Source organism: Sphaerodactylus townsendi, linkage group LG04, assembly GCF_021028975.2.
Source record: "Sphaerodactylus townsendi isolate TG3544 linkage group LG04, MPM_Stown_v2.3, whole genome shotgun sequence".
Taxonomy (NCBI): Eukaryota; Metazoa; Chordata; class Lepidosauria; order Squamata; family Sphaerodactylidae; genus Sphaerodactylus; species Sphaerodactylus townsendi.
Window position 1 is genome coordinate 136383536 of NC_059428.1, and position 11381 is coordinate 136394916.

Consider the following 11381-nt stretch of genomic DNA (forward strand, 5'->3'; position numbering starts at 1 on the left):
AAACTGTCTAAAGATAAATAGTTTTCTGAGGCCCCTTCTGCACACGCAAAATAATGCGTTTTCAAACCACTTTCACAAATGTTTGCAAGTGGATTTTGCCATTCTGCACAGCTTCAAAGAGCACTGAAAGCAGTTTGAAAGTGCATTATTCTGCATGTGCGGAATGAGCCTAAGATACATTACATTCCAAAGGTTGTTCATCATGAAAGAAGGATTAGTTTTTAATTACGTACCATGAGTCTGTACAGAATAAAATATTTATTTTAATGTTCAATGACCAGAACAGTATACAAAACAGGAATGATACTGTACATTTATGTAATGTTTGCATTTCTTGGTACATTGATTCCTTTAATGCATTCACAATGTTATGCCGATTCACAGATACTTGGCTTTGCAGTTCTCAAAACTGTGATTTTGTGTCTGCAGAGATAACACGCCTCTTCTTCACAGTAGAAATGCCATAAAATAAACAGCAGAGGAGGAGAACAGAACTGGATTCACATTTGGAATTCATTAGAATCACCCTCGGCTTTGAATTCAGCCCTTGGGGACTCCAACGGGGTTACAGCAGTGTGTGAATGGCCTGCTTGGACATGTACCCTAGTCCAGTGCCCTGTGTGTGGGTGCCTGAAGCCTTATTTTAAAGCAAGGATAATATTCAGGCCTCTTCAACATGTTCGCATGGAACGTGTTCGCATGGGAACTGCTGCACTTACAACTGCAGGCTTTGTGGAGGGAGTCCTGGGGAAATTGAAAGCACCTGAGTGTTCCACACCTTTACAATTCAGTCTGTTTTGTTGGAAGTGAAGAGGTCTGCCTCAGAGTTCAGGTGGAGACTGTGGGGACCAGAGTGTCAGGAAGGTCAGGTCCTGTGCACCCCTTCTTTTTCTCCTGCTCCAATGCTCTCCCTTTGATGTATCAATGGCGACTCTTAGGGAATCTTCCTTCCTTCCATCTAATGGCTTCACGTTCACTTTTCTAGCTCCCCCGAGAGCAGGATATGCCTCCTGCATCTCCACCCATACTAGCCAATGAGACCAGATTAGAATCTTTTCTCTACTCTATCCTGCCTAGAATGGAGTTCCTTACAATAGAGGGCACAAATTAGTTTAAGACAAAAAAAAGGCTCTGGGTGTAACTTTATTATCCGCAGCAGCACACCAACACGCGCCAGGTAATTCCGCAGCGCCATGAGCCTTGAGCTCTCTGCTAATACAATATTCCATCATGTTCTTGCCGCACTGCAAACGAAGAAGTATGAGCCTCGACTCTGTTGAGAATGCCTTTGCTTGTACCGGCAGGGAAGGCTCCCTTCGCAAGCTCTGAGAAACCAAAGGAAAGAGACTCTCCAGGCCGCCTGGGAGAGAAAGCCCAACTTCTCCGAAGGGAGGAGGCAGCCCCTCTGATGACTGCAGCCAATCCCCACCCTCATCTCAGACCTATCAGCACGCTGAACAAGCAACATACCTCGCTTTATAAAGAGGAAATGACTGCCAGGATTAGTTGGCCTGGAAGCTGGGAATGAAGTCTCCTGTGAACACCAGCTATCATTTTATTCACACATTCACAGCGGCTGTCTGTTGTTGTTTTTTTACAACCAATACATTCTCACTGTTTAGTGAGCATTTGTATGTGTGTGTTGAGATGGCAAGTGAAAGGATCAATGCATGCTAGAGAGGCACTTACGGCTTTCATACAGGGTGAAGAGGGTTTCCTCTGAGCATCCTATGGATACTCAGGCTAATGAATGCTCTGCAGGCTTCCCAGCATGACCGGGTGAGGATTTTCCCTCTGTCTGGCAGTTTTTAACCAGGTGTTAGTATAGAGAGAGAGACGGTCTCAAAATTATTTCCCAACTGATTTCCTGTGGGACTTCTAGAAATTATGATCCTCTTTAACCACTCTAATATATTGAAAATCAGGTGGTGATTTAAAACTGATTTTTTTTTACTCAATTGCTGTGCATTAAACAGAGAGAATATCCTTACACTCTTGTTGCTATGCAGAACAATACAGGGAATTAAAAAGCTAGAATTTATATGCACTAGCATTTGTCCTTTCCCATTTTGAGTTGAGAAGGACCTAAACGTGGAGAGAGAGATGACTGCAGGATTTCAGCCCCAAACGGTAAGAATTTTTAGTCCAATCTTTAGAGAAAAGTAAAAAATGACCATGGTTACCTCTAGAGTTTAAGAAAACAAATGCGAAAAGTCACAGAAAAGGGGTGTGTCTGCTGGAACGAGGGAGGATATCACCGTTGAACATGGCAATGATTAAATGGAGAAGAGAAGAACCACGTGAGCCACTTTAGGTCCCTGTTGGGGAAAAGGAGGGATATAAATAAAAGCAAATAAATAAATGTTGGTGACTGATATCCTTCTCTAAGACATAAAGCTAACCTTGGTCTTTCATGTCACAGCACTGTCTGATCAGCAAAATCTAAATGACAGTTGCCACATGACACAGCCTCATTCTGGGATTCATTGGAAAGGAACTATGATTGGTTAGTGAACTATATATAAGGCAGCACTGTACTGCCTGGCGAAGCACTCTGTCTGAGAGAGCAACATTTCCGTGAACTGAATGAAGTAGGACCGCTTCCGTGAAGCTGAATTGCTGTGTGCATCTCAGTTCCTGCTGCGTTCCAGTGTGTGTTGCGCAACTCTGCGATCCGGGGATTGAACCCCACTTCAGTGAAGTCGTTACGGGCGATGCAAGGAATAGGCGAGAGGCAGCGATATCATCCGGTGGAGAGAAGCCAGTGGCGATGTAGCGTGATCGATGGATCTGGCTAATCTGCCGAGCTGGGGTCCCTGGCACCTTTTATTAAGGGTTTTGGGAAGGCGGGAGAGCGGGAGGATGTTGCACAATACATGAATCATAGGGGCTGGAAACGTTCCTGTCTGGGCCTAATCCATACCTGGGGGTATGCACCTTTTGTCCCTTTGTCCAGGACATCTTGTGACCCGTGAGTCATGGGGACTTGTGACAAGTGAACGTGTGCGCCCAGAAGGCAACAGATGGCGCAGGCATTCCTGTGTGAAGTCGGCCTGTGAGGGTCGCAAGGAAGAGGCGAGACGCAGCGATATCATCCGGTGGAGAGAGCCAGCGGCAGGAAGCGTGATCCATGGATCTGGCAACTCTACCGTGTGCTGATCCCTGGCACCTTTTATTAGGGTTTCAATAGGGGCGGACCGGGAAGTGGGAGAGCGGGAGAATACTGTATAGAACATGACATCGTGGGATTGCCTACGTGCGGGAGGAAACGTTCGCGTCTGGGTCTAATCCATACCTGGGGGCAAGCGCCCCTTTGTCCCTTTGTCTGGGACACCTGGTGACAGTTCATGACCTATGACTCACGGGGGCTTGGGGGACAGGTGAGCGTGTGCACCCAGAAGGGCACAGATGGCACAGGCATTCCTGCACTCTTTCTGAGGCTCTGCTGGGCTCGCGGGGCTCATCCCTACACCTGTGCTCTGTCTGAAGCTCTGCTGGGTTTGCTGGCTCACCCCTACACTTCAGCACCACACCCCTCAACATTTCAACCAGCAATTAAAGGTCAGGAGATTTACGTTGCCAGTGTTGTAATGAGAAAAGAGGATTCTTCACAGCCACAGGGGGAGCGTGGCTCAGTGGCAGAGTGTCTGCTTGCCATGCAGAAGGTCCCAGGTTCAATCCCCGGCATCTCCATTTCAAAGGGACCAGGCAGGGGCTGATGTGAAAGACCTCCATGCAAGATAGTGGACAGCTTCTGTCAGGTCCCTTCCGCACAGACAGCAACGGGTTCTTGGAACCCGTTCCTGCTGCCTCTGCCGGCATTTGCACAGGGGTTACAGGGGCCAGCCAGGATTGATGGGATACTGGAGGCAGGAGGCAGCACGGTTTGCACAAAAACACTGTGTTTTTGTGCACTGTGGGTTTGTGCAAACCGCACAGCCAAGAATCCCACCTACCTGCACGGCCTAGCAGCCGCCTATTAGAACATCCACCCTAATAGCGGCCACCTGGGGAATCCACCATAATGGTGGACGGGGGGTGGGGGGACTGAAAGCTTCCTGCTTGCCTTGGTTCACAAAGGTAAGCAGGAAGCATTTGAAACCCAGGTTAAAGAAAAAAGTTGCTAATTTAGCAATTTTCATTTAACCCAGGTTGTGGCACATAGAACGAGTTAGAAGCTTGCGGGGAGGGGATTCTGTGGGAACCCTCCTCCCGCACAGTCTTTTTAAAAAAGGGCTTCATTTTTCATATCACTCTGCCAAAATAATTATTGAGCTGTTCATATTATGTCAGATAAAAACCCATAATAGTTATTATCTGCTAAACTTGTTATGTACTCCTTTATTTCCTGTGTTATTTACTGCTACTGTAACAATTGTAATGTTTTTTGATGAGTTCTCAACCATACAATTTGTATATTAAACTAGCCGGCCCGGCCACGCGTTGCTGTGGCAATTGTTCTTCTTCAGTCCGCAACCCACACAGATGTCCATGCAGGTCCAATGATCCCCAGCATAGCCTTTTGGGGTGGTCAAATGGAATCCCTCTTTCCCTTTTCAATGCACATCGTTATATGGTGCTGTCTTGTGTTTTTAGTATAAAGTAACCCTTCCCATTCCACAACGGAACTGTCCAGAGCGTAAATCCCGCTGTCCATGAGGCTGGTTGACATGCACAGTCCTGGTTTGGGTAAGGCAGAACTGGGGCAAGCAGGCTATCCCAGTCAGGCAGCAGAGGCAGGGTGGTGAGGCACTCAGATCGAGGCCAGCTCCCTGGGTTCGTAAAGGGCCATGTGCAAAAGAAGCTGTGCCAGTAGTGTTGGTTCGCCCCCACCCCGTGGATTGTCTTAGAAGAAAAAGGCAAACTATGTGTGTATGTGTTTCACTTCCACTCGAATTACCTTACAGTGTTACCTATTTACTGTTTTCACTGCTCATCTCTGCCCATCTGCACGAACATTCTAAGCCCTCAGGCCACATACATGCTGCATGAACATTCTAAGGGTGACAGTTAAACACAGCCAGCTTCATGGCCTGGTGCGCCAGGAAAAAGACGTTTTACCTGGCTCAGGTATGGACTTTTGGTGATTTGAAGGTCCGATTACCTGCCCGCAACAGGGAGGGACGTCCTGTGAAAATTTGGGGGCGATCCATCCAGCAGCTTCTGAGGGAGACCATCAGGGACAAACACACTGTTAGATTTATATATATATAGATTAGTTGTCTGAAGGAAGAGGGAGGCCAGCTGGTTTAGAGCACAGTTGACTGGAAAGGCTGCCTGGAACGCATCCACTGGTGTGGGGCTGTCTTCAAAGGGCACCTTGCAAAGATCCCCACTGGCATTGCTTTTTGATGGAGATGCAGGTGAGACTTAATGAGAAGATGTAACCAACCATGTTACATCAAAAGCCACCATATGTGTCTGAATAATTTGGAAAGGTAGCAAATTTTAAAAAGCCAAAACGCTGAATAAAATAGCTATGACTCTTCAGAAAGGATGCTCTTATCTTTCCTGGACTCATGCAATGTTGCCTGTTCTTTTTACATGCCCACTACTGGAAAACAGCAATTAGCACAAAAAGATTTCTAAGCAAGTTCTGTAAGTACAAGATGTGGGAGTGGGAAGATTGACATGTTAATAGTTCTGATGAATAAAATTGTCTCCCATTTGTTTTGTTAAAAAAATCTGGGATTGATACAAATGCCTGATTATCATTTATAACAGCAATAAACATCTCCGAATTGGTTGTTCGTGAAACAAACTGCTGTTCCATCCAGTCTTAAATAACAAGTCATAAACTGCTGAAAATTACCAATTTTTTGTGGATTATTACCGGAATAAATTTTAGAAGCAAGTGCAGGTCATTAAGGCTAAAAGAACAAGCTCAGGCCTAATAAAATTCAAAATAAAAAGCTGAAAGACCTAGTGGATTTCTACCAAACCAACCAGTGACACATTTAAAACAGGAATGTTTGGATCTTTGCTCATCAATCTTTGAGACTGTGAATAAACAGCTAAAATCTTGTGCTGAAAGCCATCAAATGTGTGTAAAGTGTGCAAGTAACTATTCTGTATAAGAAAGTAATATACAATATTAAGAAATGGTAAACTTTAGCACAGAACTAATGAAATGAGGACCTGAAGCTGAGAGATTAGGAATGCCAGTCCTTGGCTGGCAACCCTTGGGAGCCCGCAGCAGGTGGTGACTTACCCAAGCAGTGTCCTATGATGCTGTTCTGTCACTGGGAAATAGAGTATCATGGGGTGGGACGGGGGTGGGACTTTATCCCCCTTTGTGCAGCTCCTTCTCTATCTGCACTCTGATCTCATTCAGTGCGGATGATCTGCCGGATGATCTTTGCCCTCCAAGGCTGCCATGTCTTCCAGGACATTGATTTCTGTAGTCGGGAAATCAATTGTAATTCTAGGAGACCTCCAGACCCCACCTGGAAGCTGGCAACTCTACTTCTGGCGGCATGACCACAAGTGACACTACCATGTCATACGAAACTCTAGGATTCCCCCCAAACTCTGTGGTAAAAACCATAGCATTTGAGATAAATCCTATGGCATCTCATGACACAGTGATATTTTACCTTTAAAGGGAAATAGAGGCAGCGGAAAACAAGCCATTCTCCTTAGTGGGGCAAGTGTAAGGTGACCAGATGGTCACCTTTGTGAACCGGGACGGGGGTAGGCGGCCGTGCGTGGGCGGCCGCAGGAGCGCACTGTCTTCTGGGGCGTTGCCGTCTCCCACCCTGTGACAGGGTGGGAAACGGCAGCGCCCCAGAAGGCCGTGCTCCTGCGGCCACACGCGCGGGAGGCTGCCGCACTGCCGTGCGCCCCAGAAGGCAGTGCAGCAGCCTCCCAAAAATCGGGACAATAGAAATAACCCGAGGGACACGGGACAAATTGTTTGAAGGTGGGACTGTCCTGCCAAAAGCGGGACGTCTGGTCAGCCTAGGCAAGTGTAGCTAAGTAACTGAAAGTGGAAAAAACACCCCATTTGCCTCCCCCATTCCTAACACTTACCAGCCAGCAATCACAACATACTCTGTCTGCCCCGTCCCCCCACAGGCCAGATTTTTCCCCCTCAGTAGCCAAGGAATGAAAATGGCACATAAAAGAGGCCAACAATAGCAGCTGCTCCAACAAAGGTGTCTGTATTTGAAAACTGACACAAAAGCATCCAGTCTATCGCTGGAGGTAGATTAATGAGCCCTCCTAATTTCAGAAGCCAAAATATTTCCAGAAGAACCATGGCCTGGATGTCATTCCCTGAATTAAATGACGGGAAACGCCTCACCATGGCAACCACGGGTCTCTCCAAAGAGCAACATTAAGTGACCTACATTAGCCATTTTACATCCTTAAGTATAAAAAGCAGTTGGTGTCATTTGGCTTGATTATATATTTTTGTTACCCATTTCATTCCCCCACCCCCCTCCTCTCCAGCACTTATTAATGAAAACGAGGAAAACATGGTGAGATAATTGATGATTTAAGCATGTGCAGATTACATATTCTGGTCACTAAGAGGAAGAAAGGGCCTCTTTTGCTCAGACACGTCCCACCTTCCTGCTAAGTGCCTCTGCTAAGTGGCTGCTTTTTATAAAGGCCTGGGTGGGAGGGGAGAAGAGGAGGAGGCCACAAAATTTTCTCTACGGTAACTTCCTGTCTTAACTTTCACTGCCTCCATCTTTGTGGGGAGCCTCAGAATAACCCATTGTAGGATTAAGGCTGCTGGAAAATGTGCAAGGCAGGCATTTAAGGTTGCCAAACTCCAGGTGTGGGCTGGGGGTCTCCCAGTATTACAACTGATCTCCAGACTACAGCAGGGTTGCCAGCCTCCAGGCGGTTGGCCGGAGATCTTCTGCTATTGCAACTGACCTTCAGACGACAGAGATCAATTCCCCTGGAGGAAATAGCAGCAAAGGGAGCAGCAGTGGTGTAGGAGGTTAAGAGCTCGTGTATCTGGTTTGATTCCCAGCTCTGCCACCTGAGGCTTATCTGGGGAATTCAGATTAGCCTGTACACTCCCACACACGCCAGCTGGGTGACCTTGGCCTAGTCACAGCTTCTCGGAGCTCTCTCAGCCCCACCTACCTCACAGGGTGTTTGTTGTGAGGGGGGAAGGGCAAGGAGATTGTAAGCCCCTTTGAGTCTTCTGCAGGAGAGGAAAGGGGGGATATAAATCCAAACTCCTCCTCCTCCTCCTCCTCCTCCTCCTCCTCCTCTTCTTCTTCTTCTTCTTCTTCTTCTTCTTCTTCTTCTTCTTCTTCTTCTTCTTCATCATCATCATCATCCGAGCATTAGGCTCTGCTTGTACCCTACTGAGGCGCCTCCCCTCCTCAACCCCTGCCCTGCCCAGGGGCCATCCCCTAAATCGCCAGGAGTTTCCCGGCCCAGAGCTGGCAACCCTGATTGCTTGTCTTGTTCTTCTCCATCCTATTGACCACCACAGCATTGCACTGGTTTGCAACGGGCACGGCTGCTGCCTCAGGCGCCTTTGTTCAGGATGGCATCAGCATTCTGTGGAGAGAGAGGCCAGGGCATCATGTCCTCCTGAGATCCCTCCCCAAATTCCACCCCCCTCAGGCTCCACCCCCAAAATCTCCAGGTATTTCGTGACAGATTCCAAGTGGAGATGGCCTCCCTGGAAGGCCCAACAGCAAGATTAAATAGCACAGCTGACAGAACAGAATGCAAAAGCTCAGGCAATGAAGAAGAAGAAGAAGAAGAAGAAGAAGAAGAAGAAGAAGAAGAGTTGGATTTATATCCCCCCTTTCTCTCCTATAGGATACTCAAAGGGGCTTACCAATTCCTTTCCCTTCCCCCCCTCACAACAAACACCCTGTGAGGTGGGTGCGGCTGAGAGACCTCAGAAGAACTGTGACTAGCCCAAGGTCACCCAGCTTGCATGTGTTGGAGTCACAGGCTAATCTGAATTCCCCAGATAAGCCTCCACAGTTCAGATGGCAGAGTGGGGAATCAAACTCGGTTCCTCCAGATCAGAGTACACCTGCTCTTAACCACCATGCCACTGCTGCCAGATATGCCATGTAGCAAAGGAAAACTGCTTTTTATCCTTCCAGAAAGGCTGCAAGTAATACGTAGCTTGTAATCTCCAACTCCACCTCTAACTAGAAGGTTGCCAGATCTGGGTTGGGAAATAGCAGGAGATTTGGGGGCTGGGACCTGAGGGCAGAGTTTTTTGGGGGGAGCCAACAAAATTCGTGGGGATGACAAGTCATATAACAGGGCCAAAAGGCTGACTGATGAACGGTCAAGGGCAGGAGCCCCTTTCAGGGGTTGAGGAGAGCTGGACAGCTTTTGGGGCAGAGACCACCAGTAAGTTATTCTTTACTGGGCACAAGGTGTATCGGGGAACATATTGATAGAGGTCTTGTAGGTACAATCGTCCCAGACCATTTCGAACTCTGAAGGTTAGTCCCAGTACCTTCAACCTGATCTGGTACTCCCCCTGTAGCCGATGCAGCTGGTGGAGCACTGGCTGGATATGTGCTCACCGTGGGAGCTGAGCTGCTGCATTTTGTACCGGTTGAAGTTTCTGGAGCAGTCTCAAGGGCAGCCCTGCATAGAGCGAGTTACAGTAGTCTACACCACAGGTGTCAAACTCACGACCCTCCAGATGTTATGGACTACAATTCCCATCAACCCCTGCCAGCATGATACTGGCAGGGGATGATGGGAACTGTAGTCCATAACATCTGGAGGGCTGTGAATTTGACACCTGTGGTCTACACTGTTTCTGTGACACTATTCACCTTCTTTGCTACTCACTGGTAAGTTCCACCAGGCTAGACTGTAGGAGACAGAAACTTGTTTTTACACACATAAAAAGTGAAGATTCCAAGAAAAACTGTTTACACTGCTGGGGAATTAACACTGTTTTAAAAACCAGCAATGTCTCTCAGCCCATATCCCTGATTTCCACCACCTCCCCGCTCAGCATTTGGAAATGCTTTACAGAAATCCTTAACTCTCCAGTGGACTCTATTCTCGAGACATAAACCCAGTTAAAGGTATCCCCTGAAGTTTCTTACCACTGCCGTGAAACACTGTAAAGCAAATTGGTCAGCAAGGGCTCTAACAAGTCTCTTCTTGGGCCCATGGACGAGAGCACTTTAGAACATGTGAATAATTTATGGGGGTGATTTTCAGGAGAACTCTGTCTCTCTCCTCCAGGGGCAAGTGAGGTATTTTTAGAGAACCATTTTTCTTTGCTTTCAATCCCCCCCCCCCCCTTTTCTACATTCAGGCACAGCTAATAGGTTGTGACCAAGATCCAGAGCTCCACAGGCAACGTTAAGTAGCCATTAAGTGACTTAGCTTGCTGAGTAGCAAATCAAGAAGGCCAGAACTGCCCTCAGTATTCACCACAGAACTACACAAAGGTTGTACAATACTGGCTATCTCATTTTCAGTCCCTTCCCCAGTTATCCCCCATAAAGGGTTGGCCTTTTTCACTGCTGTGGAGAACAGAGTCAATGTTTTTAATGAGACATCCACTGCAACCTCAAGGTCCCAGCGAGTTCAGGCCATATTAGCCGATACTTAAAGTTGGCACACACACACCCCTTACCTGCCCTGATGTTCAATGGCCTCATTGTCACCCAGTCACTCCACTGGTAGATTCTGCAGCATTTGTACAATAGGCTATAGCAGCGATTCCCAACTAGGGTTCCGTGGTACCCTGGGGTGCCGTGAGCATGTCCCAGGGGTACCGCAGCAACGCTACCGGCCCCCCTCACTTTTGCGGTTTCTCCCACCAGCACCAGCAAGGATATGGAGCTGGCCCAGGGGGCGGGGCCTGCCACAAGGTCAGCAGCCAATTCCCACCCACCCCCACCCCCGTGCTTCCCTTCACCCTGGAATGGGAAGATGGGGGGTGGCAAGCAGAGGAACTGGGAGGGGAAGGTGGGGGGGGGGAGGATGGCAGGGGTACCGTGAGATATGAAGAGATATGAAGAGTGAGGTCAAGGTACGCCTGATACCATCTAATCAGTACTGTCCCCTCCCGGCCTTGGGATCGGGCGCCACATATATTATTGCTGCTGCTGTGTTTTATGGTTTTAGATTTGTAAATTGTTTTAAATTACCTAAGTTTTATGTGCAAAATGTTGTTTTTAGCCTGCTGTGTTTAATGTTATTATGTATTGTCGTTGCAGGCCTCCTGTACGCCGCTCAGAGCCCTTCGGGGATGGGCGGTTTAAAATCCAATATATAAATAAATAAAATAAATAAGGGTACTGTGACGTCAAAAAGGTTGGAAAACACAGCTATAGTCATTATAAAATAACCTGTTTTCCTTTTTTTCACATTTGTTCCCCTTCACCGTTCAGGCAGCAATTGGAGCC

General features: G+C 47.6%; 1 non-coding gene across 1 annotated transcript; it reads left to right on the forward strand.

The window, feature by feature from the left end:
- Nucleotides 1–3621: 3621 nt before the first annotated feature.
- TRNAG-GCC lies at nucleotides 3622–3693 on the forward strand. Its single transcript has one exon. It is a non-coding gene; the product is annotated as a tRNA-Gly (tRNA).
- The last annotated feature ends 7688 nt before the right edge of the window (nucleotides 3694–11381 follow it).